This window comes from Syngnathus typhle, linkage group LG11 (assembly GCF_033458585.1).
Source record: "Syngnathus typhle isolate RoL2023-S1 ecotype Sweden linkage group LG11, RoL_Styp_1.0, whole genome shotgun sequence".
In the NCBI taxonomy this organism is placed as follows: Eukaryota; Metazoa; Chordata; class Actinopteri; order Syngnathiformes; family Syngnathidae; genus Syngnathus; species Syngnathus typhle.
Window position 1 is genome coordinate 12,113,988 of NC_083748.1, and position 15,066 is coordinate 12,129,053.

The following is a 15,066-nucleotide window of genomic DNA, read 5'->3' on the forward strand; positions in this document are numbered from 1 at the left end:
CAGCCCTCCCTGTGTGGAGTTTGCATGTTCTCCCCGTGCCTGTGTGGGTTTTCCCTGGGAAAAACATGCTTAGTAAGCTGATTGAGCACTTCAAATTGCCCGTAGGTGTGCGAGGTTGGAGGGGAACCAGAAGACCAACGAGTCCTCTTGTCCTGTGTTTTTTGTTTTTCTATCCGTGCATGAAGACAATTACTGGAGGTTCCTCTTAATTACAGTACGTCCACTCCTCCTTGGCAGAACCTCCCTCCCTCACTCACTCACACGGCTCAGCTTGCGCTGCGGGGCTTTTTTACGTTTTCATTCATCAGCAGGCATTCCTTCACCGTTGCGGCTCTCATTTAATTACAGCCGTGTTGCTGAAAGCTATACGGCTCACCTGGCTTCCCTAATCTGATGCCAACTAAGGGCCACATCCATCTCAGTGTGTCAGCCGCAGTAATGGCCACACTTCCTCTTGTCTCGAGGGGTGCGCGATGACGCAGGGGCGGCCATTCAGCCCCCTTTCATCCCGCTGTTACGCTTATCGTCCATCACGAGGGAGCCGGGCGGATGAGCTGGCTTAATGGCGGGCCTACCCATGCGGAGGTGCATCATGTCCTTCGCTTAAAGAGACCTGCTGATTTGGAGCCCGCCGCATTTTCCCAAAGGGATTTGTCACCGCTTGTGGACGTTTTAATTGGACCATTAACTTTTCCAAAGACTCTTCGGGATATCTTGATGAGCTTCCCCACTCTTGATACAAAGCCCAAAGTCAGTTTTTGTAAGACTTGTAGAAAGTCCCTGTGAATCAATGAAAGTGATGGGCAAAGGTCAATGGAGAGGACTGTTAAATTTGCTCTGCTTTATGGGAGTGCTCAACCTCAAGTGCTTCAATGTTTTGTGCAAACACACACATGAATTTGGGATTTTGGACCAAAACTGTAAGTAGGAGTCAAGTGCGGTTGGAGTTTTCAACACTTAAGATCTTCTGCTGGTGTGATTGGCTATTTGTCTCTCTGTGATTAAGTGGTGAGCAGTTGAAGGTGTCGTCTGCCTTTCACCCAATGTCAGCTGAGAAAAGCCTCCTGAATCCCTCAACTCAATAGGACGAGCAATATACTAATAGATAGATGTTGTAGAATTGTTAGAGCAAGGTGAGGCGAGTTTTTGTATCGATTTGATGGGCAGATTTTAACATAAAGCAAAAAGCCCTTTCCCCTTTTAGTGGACGTCTTCACTGACTTGATTTGTTTTCAAAGCCGAAAATCTCATGTTGCTTTCATCCAGCATTTCAGTCTTGAGTACTAATCCATGTTATCCTTCCTTTTTTGCTGGCCCCAGCGCCTTTGGGAATACGGCTGATACCGGAGCAAGTAATGTTACGTTCAACGTGCCGATTCCTTTTCTCCTTCTCACATCAAGGTGTTCGGGCGCGCTCTGAAAAGAAACAAAAGCAAAGGTATACATAAGCCGACCTCCCGTCGGGGTAAAAACAGCGCGTCGATAAAGAAGGAAGGCGGCGGAGGAGAGCAATTCTGGCGACCTTATTGCAAATAACCAGGCAGATGGATGAGGTGAGAATAGAAATAGAAACACACAATTGAGGCAAGATATTTTTTTTCACTTCCGCCTCCTGCGAGTGCGAAGTAATCAGCAAGGCAGAGTGTCATCGCACACCGGCCGGGTTTGAGGTGACATTATCTCGGCCCAAATTGCAAGTGAAGCCTCTCAATCTAACAGCCAAGAAACACACTGCGGCTGGGAGTAAAATTACACTGGAAAACATTTCAACTTGACAAGAATGTCACCAAAAGGTTAAATACAAAATGACACGAGATCAATCAATTTTCCCTCACAACTATAAATGAACAGGAGACCTCGGTCCTAGAAAAGGACACATGACAAGTGTGTAAATATGATTTCACAGATGGCTGAGTGAGTAAATCAGACTTCCCCGCCTGGCCCCACAAACGTGAGAACAAATTGCGTTTAATGACCTTGAAACTGGTGTCCGACGTGAAGTCAGTCGTTTGAAATGTTGAGGCAGACGTTGCCCTAATGTGCCTCTGACCACCCGTAAGTCACTTTGATTGCATTTTAATGCAGCCTGCAAAAAACAAGAGCTAATGGCCGCCGTTGACCAGGCGGGCTGGCTGACAGAGACGTACGGCTCCCGCTTTGGAGACGAGTCAATCGACGCCAAGGCCGCCGCCAAGCACGTACCGTCCCGTCGGAGGGATCGCGGCCGTCCCCTCGAAAGAGGCCCCTCAAAGGAAGGTAATTACTCCGCTGATATTCAAAGCCCAGATTACCATGACGCGATATGATCTCTGCTTCCCTGATGCGCAAAATGAGCATAATGGATCTTGAGGGACCTGATAGCGTTGTTGATCAATACCAATGACTCACTTATTACGCCGGCAGCTTCTCGGGCTGCCGCCTCTCAAACTTCATTTTCCAGCTCATTTTCTTGAATGAAGAAAAATCTACCTTTCAACATTTCGGCTGACGTAAGAAACATAAATCATGCTGCTCATGTTCACGCGCTGCACTTACTGTGTACGGAGCACTCTGTAGCTCGCTTAGAGAAAATCTAAAATAAACAAAACATATTTTGTGTTGATAGTGTGTGTGTGTGTGGGGGGGGGTCTTCTTTATGGATTTGCGTCAATGCTTAGTTGTGCCTTCTGCACTGTCCTCAAATACAAGTTGCGGTTTGGTCCATTGAATAAGTCTTTTTTCCTCTGCCCCAGACAACAGCAGGAGGACAGAAAGAACTGACATAATCATGGAGAGACACCTGTTGCAAAAGTGACTCAAATATGTTGCGTAATTATTTACTAAATAACTCCATCTTGGAGTTAGGGTTAGGGGTTAGGGGTAGGGGTTAGGGTTAGAGCTAGGGTTAGGGGTTAGGAGCTAGGGGTTAGGGTTAGAGCTAGGGTTAGGGTTAGGGGTTAGGGTTAGAGCTAGGGTTAGGTGTTAGGCTTGGGGTTAGGGTTAGGGTTAGAGCTAGGGTTAGAGCTAGGGTTAGGTGTTAGAGTTAGGGGTTAGGGTTAGGGTTAGGGTTAGGGGTTAGGGGTTAGGGGTTAGGGGTTAGGGTTAGGGTTAGGGTTAGGGGTTATGGGTTAGGGCTTAGCTAGGGTTAGAGCTATGGTCCATAAAGCCATACATATTCCATGCAATGTGAGTGAGGGTTCAATAGTGTAGTGGTTATTCCTCTGAAATTTCACCCCAGCAACCCGGGTTCAATTCCCAGTGAGAACTAAAGATTTTATCATAGAAAAATTTGCAACACAGTTGCTCGTGTGCTTCCCAAAATAACTATTTGCTTGTGAGCTGATCCATAAAACCATGGATATTCCATGCAATGTCAGTGATGGTTCTATAGTGTAGTGGCTAGCACTCTGGACTCTCACCCCTGTGACCTGGGTTCAAATCCAAGAATAGAAATTTTAGCATAGAAAATTTTGAAACACAGTTGCTTTTGTGCTGCCCCATATAACAATTAGAATTATTTGCTTGTGAGCTGCTCCATAAAACCATATATATTCCAAGCAATGTGAGCGAGAGTTCCATAGGTGTCAAGCTCTAGTCCTCGGGGCCGCGTTCAAACATGTCTTTCAAGTGACCCTCGTTAAGCGCACCTGCGTGAAAAGTTTTTGGTCACTTTCACGTTCCGCAGGAGCTAAAACTTTTCACGCAGGTGCACTTAACGAGGGAACCACACGGACACTCCATTAGGTACACCGCCATTTTCAAGTGTACCTAATAACAGGCCACTTTATTAGGGAAATATCATGGTCAAAGGTCACAGGTGTCAAGCTCTAGTCCTCGGGGCCGCATTCCGACATGTTTTCCAAGATTCCCTCGTTAAGCGCACCTGCGTGAAAAGTTTTTGGTCACTTTCACGTTCCGCAGGAGCTAAAACTTTTCACGCAGGTGCACTTAACGAGGGAACCACACGGACACTCCATTAGGTACACTGCCATTTTCAAGTGTACCTAATAACAGGCCACTTTATTAGGGAAATAGCATGGTCAAAGGTCACAGGTGTCAAGCTCTAGTCCTCGGGGCCGCATTCCAACATGTTTTCCAAGATAACCTCGTTAAGTCCACCTGTGTGAAAAGTTTTTGGTCATTTTCACGTTCCGCAGGAGCTAAAACTTTTCACGCAGGTGCACTTAACGAGGGAATCACACAGACTCTCTACCTTATGGAAAGCTCGCTTACGTTACATGGAATATATATATGGTTTTATGGAGCAGGTCACAAGCAAATAGTTATAATGGTTATATGGGTCAGCACATGACCAACTGTGTTGCAAATTTTTCGATGATAAAATTTTTTAGCTTTCACTGGGATCTGAACCCACGTCACTGGGGTGAGAGTCCAGAGTACTAACCACTGCACTATGGAAGCCTCGTTCACAATGCATGGAATATATATGGTTTTAAGGATCCGCTCACAGGCAAATGGTTATATGAGGCAGTGTTGCAAATTTTTCTATGATAAAATATTTAAGTTCTCACTGGGATTTGAACACAAGTCGCTGGGATGAGTGTCCAGAGCACTAACCACTAGACCAATGGTTCCCAAACTTTTGCAGGCTGGCGCCCCCTTGGCTCCCCAGTGAATTTGATATGTAATGTAATCGTTGCTGACAAAAGACTCTAAATGTTTGCGCATGAAGCGCCTCTCCCTCCTGAAAGAATGGAAACTGCTCAATTTGCCTCAGCACTAACATTATCTCATAAAAAGCATTTGGAGACTGTGTAAACTAAACATAAAAAGTAGGAGGCTGTTTGATCATTTGAAAAGAAAACATTGAACGTATCGAATCCCATGTAAACATTGGAAGAGCAATCACAATCTTCTATTCAACGGCAAAACATTCGTGTTTGCCACAAGATGCGACGTGAATTATCTTCCACGCTAGCTTTTCTTTTTGGACTTTGGAAAAATCTTGTGAATTTTACCACACAACTTTCCTTGTTTGAGAACAGCAAGTTGTGCAAAAAGTACCAAAACAATGAACAGTTGAACAAATTATTTTGACCTGTAAAAGTCATTCTGAAATTCCACCGCATGTCATTGCTGTGTTTCAAAGGCACGATTGCTCGGAATTGGCACACAATTATTTGATCAGCCAGGAATGTCGGCAAAACGCCATCTAGAGATGCCAAGCAGAGACACGCCTCTCCATCTCAGAAGAAGCCAATCTGTCTTTGCCCCTCCAACAACACTGGAATGAATTCAAAGGCATGTGATTCATACAGTATGTCAGTCAACAACACCGAAGTGATTAGCACGAGTCGCTTGTGATGTCAGTACGTTGTGCAGTGTTGATGATGTGCTGGCATTTCCCCCGGAAACTTTTGCAAATCCTTGTCGGCTTTAATATTCCTATATCCGTTCCGCCGGTGCTTAATGTGGTCATGCAATCTCCTACTCTTGCCATTCACTTTCCTCATTTGGCTTTTCAGGAAAAGCTGGAGTGCCCAGTGGGCAGCTCGCCTAAACTCCACTCGCTAATCCCCTTCCAGTAACGCTGTCTGTATTCCAGGTGTGTCGTTGGCTATCAGATGAAGCTGTACGAGTGCTGCCAAAGTGTGGCTGTTTGAAAAAGCTAAGCTTTTGTACGCTCGCTCTTCTCACGACTTGCGCCATATTGAATTACTTGCGCTGGCCCATCTTTTTTGTACTGCACTCCCGATGGCAAAACAGTCATTGAGATGAATGATAGAAAACTAACTTTCAGTTGCTCATATTTGAGTCTCGGGAGTGCCAAGTGTTAAATTACCTAAGGAGGTCAAAAGAAAATGTATTTGAGCAAGCCATTTGGAGTTTGGCCCACTCTAACGTCACAGTTGAGTTCATTTTTTTTCCTTATAGCGCCCATAGTTTGCAAGCGGCATCCGAGCTAGCTGGAAATGTGTCAAAGCAGAAAGCTGAGCAGAGCTGCACTGTTGTTGGCTGCACACTATGTTTGAAGATAGAATAGAAAAATTGACCTAATAATTAAAATAAAATGAACAAATGTACTTTTTGGTTTTAAAGTCTATTTGGAAAACTTCAAAATTCAGTCCCTGCAAACCTTTGACATTTCTACATTTCATAAAGTTGCATATATTGTCATTGATCTATTTTTCCGAACTATTCTATGCCGCTCGAAAGCGCATGCACGACGTGAAGTTTGTTTTGTGTTTTTCTTCGCTTGCAGTGGGGTTTATAAATAGTTGCTGGAACGACAGTAGCTCAATGGAAGCGCTGCGTATTCATACATGAACTCTCCCGTGACCTCTGTCAAGTGAATCAAAGAAAGGTCAGAGTCCTTCACGCTTTTTAGCCGCAGAAAGCGACGTGTCGGATGCTATCGGTGAAATCCCTCCAGCAATTTTCTCCCTTCTTTTTAAACCTTCTCGTCGTCGTTAATTCTGATTCTTCACAGCTAATCTACTTTGCAAAAAAAAAAAAAAAAAAAAACACGCCCAGACAGAAAGGTTAGGAAAGTATCGAGGAATGACGGCTTTTGTTTTGGGGCCTATGTGACAGTCTTGCAATCTATCATATCCTTTTTTCTTTTTTTTTTACATAATCTGCTTTTAGCAATGTCCATGTTGCTTCTCCATTCAACTGTCAGTCACTTTCAATGCGCCGCACTGTTGTCATCACATTGCCTCAACTGTTTGAAATGACCAATTACACAGTTGGATGGCCATTATCACCACGTAAGCCGCTGCCTCCCCCACACCCTCCACTCACTGAGTCCTTTTTAAATGAGTTTCCGTCATGCAAAATCATCTTAAAGTCCAAATCGCATTATGCAAATGAGTGTAAATATCAGGGGAACAAAGATGGTGGAAATGAGCTAAAACCAAAACAGATGAACGGCAGCAGACTTTGTCATTGTTTGACATGGATGGATGGATGACGGACGGACGGACGGACGGACGGACGGATGGATGGCGCGCATCTGAGCCCCACTGTGAAGAAATCAAAACCGAGATGAGGGTCCTCTGTCACAAATCTTGAAGTTTCTGTTGGTCTGGCACACGCCTGCATACCCTTATCTTTGTGGAGTTGTCGCCATGGAAACCAAGTTATGAATAACAGCCTTGAACAATGTGCATGCTAAGTTTGGTCCACTTGTCAATTCGCATCAAGTAAGACGAGTCCATGTTCAAGGCGACACATTTGTTTACATTGAAAGCCTCTCTGCTTGCTGTTCCAGTGCAATAAGAGTCCTTGGACCATAATTCAAAGGAGGTCAAATGTATGTGTTCTGCACTATACATTAAAAAAAACAAGGATAGTGGATTTTGAAAGCCTAAGAACTGCTCTAGAGAAGGCAGGATTCCATTAAGCCCATTAATATGAACACAGGTTGGGTCTTACAATGGTGTGCTCATGGGTAAAAGGTTAAGAGAAGCGCCAGCAACAATCCTTTTCATTATTTGATAGCTTTCTTTTTGCAGATCTTGATGGCAGTGGCCCGTTGGCAGCCTCACACAGCTCTCGCCACATAATTGTGGCCACACAAATAGGTTGCCACGTAGCTGTACATAAAATTAAATCACAATTAGCTCTTCTTTCTTACAACTGCAAACTAATGGGATTTTGTTTATCTAATGGAAGAAGAGGGGAAAAAAGATTCCTGCGCTTCAAGCAAAATTGACTGCAATTTTGGAAGCAGCACGCCAATTGCAGTTTTCATCAGCATTCTAATCTAACTCAACAAAATCCAACTCTTTTTTTTAACAAATTGTTCCCCAGCGTAATGGCTGGACACACGTGAATATGTGTGGATGTTACATTCCGCCAGTTTGGGCGAGCCCTCTGCACCACGCCGGGCCGTCCAACATGGCAAAGATGCTGACTCCCATCGCCTGAGACGAGCTTCACCAGGCGCATCTTTCAAAATTGGTCACGCTCGCTGACGGACAAGCAGTCTGAGCAAATTAGAATTACTCCTCATTTGTATGTGCTTTCCATTTTTTTTCCCTCGTGGCTCTTTTGAATAAAAGAAGAGCCAGAGTTGGACTCAATAAGAAGATTAAAAGCAAATAGTGTATATATTTGTCAAATCCAGGGTTTGGGCCAGACTTTCTCGTCAGTTTTAAGTCGTCAGGCCCGGTTGCTACTGAAGCTTACTGGAGGAATTAAGTGTCCTTTTGTTGCAGGATCTCTGAGCCAACCCTCGCGCTGCCATTTTCAAATTAAAGAGGAAAGTTGTTGTTTTTTTTCTTGAATGAAGCAAGGGGTGATTGCATGCAAGTTCTGTACAGGGAAGATGAGCTCACATGCCACATAATCTCACTTAACGTGTTCATTTCGGGCCCATTGACATCATCAAGGGTGTATCCCAAAATGCAGGGCGATGCGGCACGTGCTTTATGCGATTTTATTTTCTTGTATAAGTTGGTAAAAAAGAGTGAGCACCATATTGAGACGAGGGTGTGGCATTTGGCACCGTCAGCCTGCGCAAGGATTAACTGGCCGCACTGGCGGGGGCGGAGCTAGTGATCCCCCGCCAAAGTTGGCGGGCAAGATTAAAAACTGTGTGCTGGCACAAAAGCAGATGTAATTGGGTGCTTAACAACTTTGGAATAAAAGCGCTTGTCAGCTTTTTAGCACGTCACATGTAAGCTGCGACCGACCGGGGCGCAGGCTAATGACGACGACAGGGATTTCATTAAACGCCTTTTGTCCCCTTCCACTGTTTGACTTCCTATATTTCAAACGCATTCCAACTCAATTTCTCGCAGCGAGTTTGATTTGAATAATTCCTTGCTTAAAGCCCCTTTCGAATTAATTAAAATGCCTGTTTGTACTCATAGACCAACAGATGCCCCGGTGTTGGTTTAGCATGAAACAACAGCAGCCTGGCTTTAATTGAACACTTCCCCTCTAATAGATTGTGGAAACGCATAAAGACTCATTAATCTGCAGCATTGCATTATTTCTCCTATAGTTTTATTACCCGGGACAAGGCGGGTGTGTGTGGCCATGTGGAAATGCACAGCAAGTAATATTGAGGAATGGCATCTTTCAGAACGTCGGCTCGAAAAGGAGTTCAAAAGATGGGCTGGGCTTGTAAAGTAGGGTTTCAAGCCACCCCATCATCGCGGTTTCAAACAGTGGAAAGGGAAAGGGTACACATAATTCAAACATAATTCAATAGTTTGAAGAAAGACAATTAGCGTTGCAAGTCAGGTTTAGAGGTACAAGGATGTATGTTTTAAAGTGCCAGGTCGAGTTAACACTGGGCCATGGTTTTGTTGGGTGGCCAGGCTTGGGCAGATTGAAAGACTCTCTGGAGACGATTGCTTCACCATGTATACCCGTCCCGTGTTTAAAAATAGACAACATTAAAGAGATGGAAGGCTTATGTTGTGTGCAAAAAGGCTAAAACACGAAAGCAAATGGAGGATGTTGTAAATTTGAACCTGTTTAAAATCCTGATGTCGGAATGAAAGCCTCCTCTGCCCCCCCCCCCCCCCCCCCTCCTCCCGGCCCCCTGGGGCCTGTTAGCGCACGCCTGATAGGCATCCTCGTTACCTCCGTGACAAAGCCGTGAACCAAACAAACATCGGAGCAGAACAAAGCTGGCCCTGCACGCAGCGGCCCTGATGCTCGGTGCTGTGCTCATCAGCCCGATAAACAGCAATAATCACAGTAATGATGTGCATCCCACGGCCTTCTGGGAGGGGCATTGTGAGATACAGGGAGGGGTTGCTAATCTGGGAGGCATGTGCCGATTTCCAGGGGATACCCAGAGAGCTGCGTCCGCTTAGATAAGGGCAGCCGGCCCCAGCGTCCCGACAAGAGCGGCCTCGGTCCCTCCGTTGGTGGGCCGGGAGCTTGCTTGAGTGTGATAAGATGCTCCCGAGCGCAGGTATTAGCTTTGCTCTGTACAAAGGAACGCCAATGAATCGCACGTGGAGGATGAATCCTGGACGAGAGCCAGACACTCTGGGTGAGCAGATAAGCGCTGGTGCTCGGACAATGGGCTGGGCCGGATAAAGGCGATCTCCCCATGACGTCCCATCAGGCAGTGGTCCCTAAACTGCTCGTCTTGATACGTAGGACGGTCAATGGCTGGAGGAAGTCATCCTGGAATTTTTGCTCAATTCTGTCTCGTTCACAAGCACTTTGATCTACGTAATTGATATATTAATATGAAGATTAAAAGTGTTTTTGTGCCAAGGTTGGGCTTTAAAAATGTGGCGTATTTTTTTCACCTTTGAACGAAAACATATCTTTGGTATCCTGTAAAGGCTCACTGACTCGTAATAGGATAGTTGCTATAATCCAGCGTTTCCTCATGAAATCAAAATAGGGGATGAACTTTGAGTGCCGCAAGAGCAATGTGGACATGGCTGACATGAAAATAAAAGTAAATAGGCCGTCAAAAGAAATCGGGCACTAAATGGGAATTGGGCATTAAAAGAGCCGCAGTGTAAACGGAGCCTCAGATAAGAGAGAAGTCAGCACCTGCGCTGCACTGCTCTGCACGTTCTGGCCGGGCTGCACTTTGGTGATTTTGCGCCTCTGGCTGTGTAAATGATCTCCATGAGAGGGAGGGGGCCTGTCACCAGCACGCCATACTTCAACACAAGCAAGCCAATTCTGATCAACGCCTCCTAATGTGAAGCTTTATATCAGCGCAGATTGTGTTGTGTTGTTACGACTCATGGGCTGCTCGGGAGGACATTGAGTCTCCTCGCTAGAGGTCGAGAGCTTCACTAGGCAACTGTACTCTACAGAAATCTAGAATCACCTCTCAATATACAGAACTATATAACAAATTTGAAAACAAGATCTTGTATATTGTATATATAAATGTACTGTATTTTCCTGACTATAAATCACAGTCTTTTTCAAAGATTGGCCAGGGGTGCAACTTATACTTTGCAGCGACTTATGTGTTAAATTATTAACACATCATTATATCATTTCACATGTTATTGTGACAATAAACCGCAGAGTTTAATGCAACTCAGCTCTTTGTGCGTGAATAAGACCTCGTTTTTTTACCACAATCTGTTCCAGAAGGCGGTTTGAGAAGTGAATCATTCAAATTCCGAATCTATTCCGAATTCCGGAGCAATTTATAGTCCGCAAAATACGGTAGTTGCCATGCATGAAATTATCTTATTGGGTGTGAAGTATGTATTCCATATTTTGTGTGTGTTGGAATTATACAGCAGCCCAATGGAGGCTACTACAGTATGCATCGCTCTCCGTTGTGAGCCATTAGCATTAGCGTGGTCTTTCTCAAAGGTGATCCAGATGAGGCCCATGGACCATTTAGCAGGACCTCCCACGGGGCTAATGGGCTCACGTCTCATCATTTACCCATATGACCCGTCGCGTGTGGCACCTTAGTACAATATTGAATATTCATAGGGTATTCACTTGATGAATTTGAAGACCCGTTAACATCTCCGAGAGGTGAAAGCCCTTGAACTAATGTATTAACGCTCTTTTATTGGAGCCTGCCGTGGAGATAATTGATGTCATTGATGAAAGATCAATGATATGATCATAAATGATTACCCCAGACACACAATCAGATAGCAGGCCAAGTGTGACCTAGGTGTGACTTGAATAAGTACGTGTGTGTGTGTCACAGTATTTTCTGCACTATAAGGCGCACTGTGTATAAGGCGCACCGTCATTGAATTTTTTATTTTAGAAATTATTTTATATATAGGGTGCACCGGATTAAAAGGCGCATAGAAAACAAGCTACTGCGGATTGACTAGGGTTGCATTCTGCATTTATTTAAACCAGGAGTAGTTTACTTCAGTGACGCCCCTAACCCCGGTTGCCGTAATGCTGAAAGCAATGCAACCTTGTTATTTACTAGCTGTACTGAAACGGACTGAAACATTTTGGCAGAGCACTGTGTACAACCAGTATGGATCAACAAATCCATCAATTGATCCAAATATAAGGCGCACTGGGGTTTTTCGAGTAATTTTTGAGTTTCTAAGTGTGCCTTATAGTGCGGAAAAGACGATTGTCAGTATATATATATATACATAAAAAAAAAAAAAAAAATTCCCCTCTCACCCTCCGCGGGTGGTCTCCCACTCCAAGCTCGGGTCCTCTACCAGAGGCCTGGGAGCTTGAGGGTTCTGCGCAGTATTTTGGCATATATATATATATATATATATATATATATACTTTCTAAAGGCTCGTTCTACAAATAATTGAAGTAGTTAGTAGTAGAAGTTGCACGCAGTTAATATGCAGTAAAATTCTTCACACATAATTATAATCTCATTTCAATCTTAAACAGCCATTTATTTTTTTATACCTGCTTGTTTGTTTGCTTTAGTTTCACTCAGGTTCTGACTGGATGCGACAGTGCCGCTCAATAAATCAATCACTTGGAGCTTGAATGCTACTTTCAGACTCCCGTATTCATTTTGAAAGGAGTTTGGCTCGCTGTTAACTTGTGTACACTGACACACGCAAGTGTAACAGCAAATCTTTAGCCTCCCCAATTAGCAGAGTCCCAACGTCTTCCTGTCACGGCAAGTCACCAACATCCTTTTATCCTCTCCTTCTCCACTCGTGGTGTAACGAGATACTTTTCAGCTTCCAAATGTCACTCGCGCGGCACCTCGGGCTGTCGTCTTCTGCAACTGGAACTCGCACTCATCACCGAGAATTCAAAAGGATTAATTCAGCTGAATTCACTGCTGGGAAGCTTGTCCTGCTCTTCAAGCCATTTGTTCCGTAATAGGCCAACCTCCTCCGCCTCCTACTCCTCTGAGCGGTCTGGGCCACTTATCTCCACTTTCAAATGCACTAGGCTTCACCAGAACTCACCGTGCCCTCTTGAATCATGTTAACTGTTTCCCCAATTCCCTTACGTGCTAGAATGATCATCACCAAAGCAACCCCAAAGTGCTCCCTTCCATCCTGAGACCACGTGACCATGTCAAAGTGTCCATGAGTAAGGCACTGAACTCCCAGTTGCTCCTAATGCATCGTCAGTTTACCAATGAGGAAAAGGGCATTGAGTGTATTCTTGAAGGGTGAAAAGTGGTTATTGCCTTGAAATATGAGTGACCAGACTTTGACCTTTTTATTTATTTTTTGCTTTGGCAGGCAAGCGCAAAGTTAAGATGCAAACACAGTACGGGGAAAAAAAACTCAACTCAAGCAGTAGTAGGTGAACTACCGTAATTTTCGGACTATAAGTCGCACCAGCCATAAAATGCCCAAAAAAGTGAAAAAAAACTATATATGTATATAAGTCGCTCCTGAGTATAAGTCGCCCCCCCCACCCAAACTATGAAAAAAAACGCGACTTATAGTCTGAAAATTACGGTATGTTTCAAAAGAGGCTAGATCAAGTGCACTGTCAAAGTCGACACAAATGAAAAACCATGTCTAGTAACCAAACAATTCCACTAGCGTAATGCTAACACATAATTGAAAACACCATTGATGGGCTAATGATTAGCAGCACTGATACCCACTGTATAATAACCCCTTAAATATATTTGTTAGCTACTAGCTAAAATATTTCATTATCTGTGCTCATGACAAGTAATTACATTTTTTGGATGGAGCTGTTGAAATAAAGTTTTCCACAAGATTCCACTTTGCTAACATGTATCTGTCTTTTTGAAGGGAGGATCTGATCCATCTCGCTCAACTCATAATTGGTTTCGCGTTGTTTGCCTATTCAGCATAATTCAGCTGAATGAAAGCAGTCATATGCCGGCATTGCCGAGTGAAGCTGTCACAGCGCCGCTCGTATGTGAGACACACACACACACACGCTTTGTAATCGTCTGCCTCCGCGGAAAGACAATGTACCTGTCAAGTTGCAGAAATGACTACACCCCGTCGTGCAGATGAGAATGCTGGCATCTGCAACATCTGCCATGATCTCCCGAATGAATCCACGCCTGGCTGACTTTTGGTGTCTTTGCAAAATGGAATTATACTCCGCGAGAGTTCAGTGAGCTCAAGTCGACCTCGGTCTGATACACACAGTGAGTCCATCTTGAAAGGCGAACGCAGGCAATAGATTAGTGTCTTGACTTCAGGTGATAAATAGAATGTACAACATTGGTATGATCTTGTCTGTAACTTTTTTCTTCTGATTTAGAGCGTAATGGATGTGTAAGGTTTTAAAGTCGGCTTTCGAGTTAAGCTGAGGCTTTAATTGAGGACGTTAGTTCGGACTTGAGCTTTATACAGGGGTTTAAATTCAATGTAGGTTTCAAGACAAGACTTCTATTGAAGTTCAAGGTTTCGACGCAAGTATGAAATGAAGGTTGTAAGCCAAGGTGTGATTTTCAACTCGGGATATCAAGCCAGTTCTATTGCGAAGGATCTGCAAGCAGAAGGGTCAGGCGTGGTTTAGGCTATTCAGAATAGGGTTTCAAGCCAGTGATAGGGTGTCAAATTAACATTAAAAAACAGGGTTGGGCTTGAAACCCTGATTTAAAATCCAGAGTTCTTTGTCAGAGCAAGAACTCTACCTAGACAATTTTGCTGACTCGTGACCATCTTGTGTCCCTTATTGTACTTTGTCATTCTATCAACAATGACTGTCAGTGTCATCACATTTTGACACATTTGTCAAAAAATGACATCTTCATATCCAGTGACGCGGAGTGGAATGATCCTCGCGCCGGAAACACAAAGACTGTATATTGCCGAGTGTTATTATCTTGCATTTTGATGTGTACGGTGAAGATGTGTGCCCGCCGCGCTTGTGCTGCTTAATGGGCTCTCGCAGCCTCTTGACTGTTCATAAATCAGACGTTCAGCTTTGGCACCATAACAAATGGAGTCATCTAGCAAAATGCGTGTTTCCATGAATCTTGAGTGCGAATGTGCACGCAAAAAGCGAGCAGACAGAGAAGCCAAAGCCCGGCCTGCAGTATTCGGCATGTCACCTTCTCCGTCTGAGCTGCCCGCTTTCACCTCCGCACGCTCAGGAACAGGATTATTATTATTGTTGCGAGGAAATGTTTGTAGCTGCACTGTGGTCGGTTTCTTTTCATATATTATTTATGTCATTGTGAAGGGGCGAGTGGGGTCAGCAGG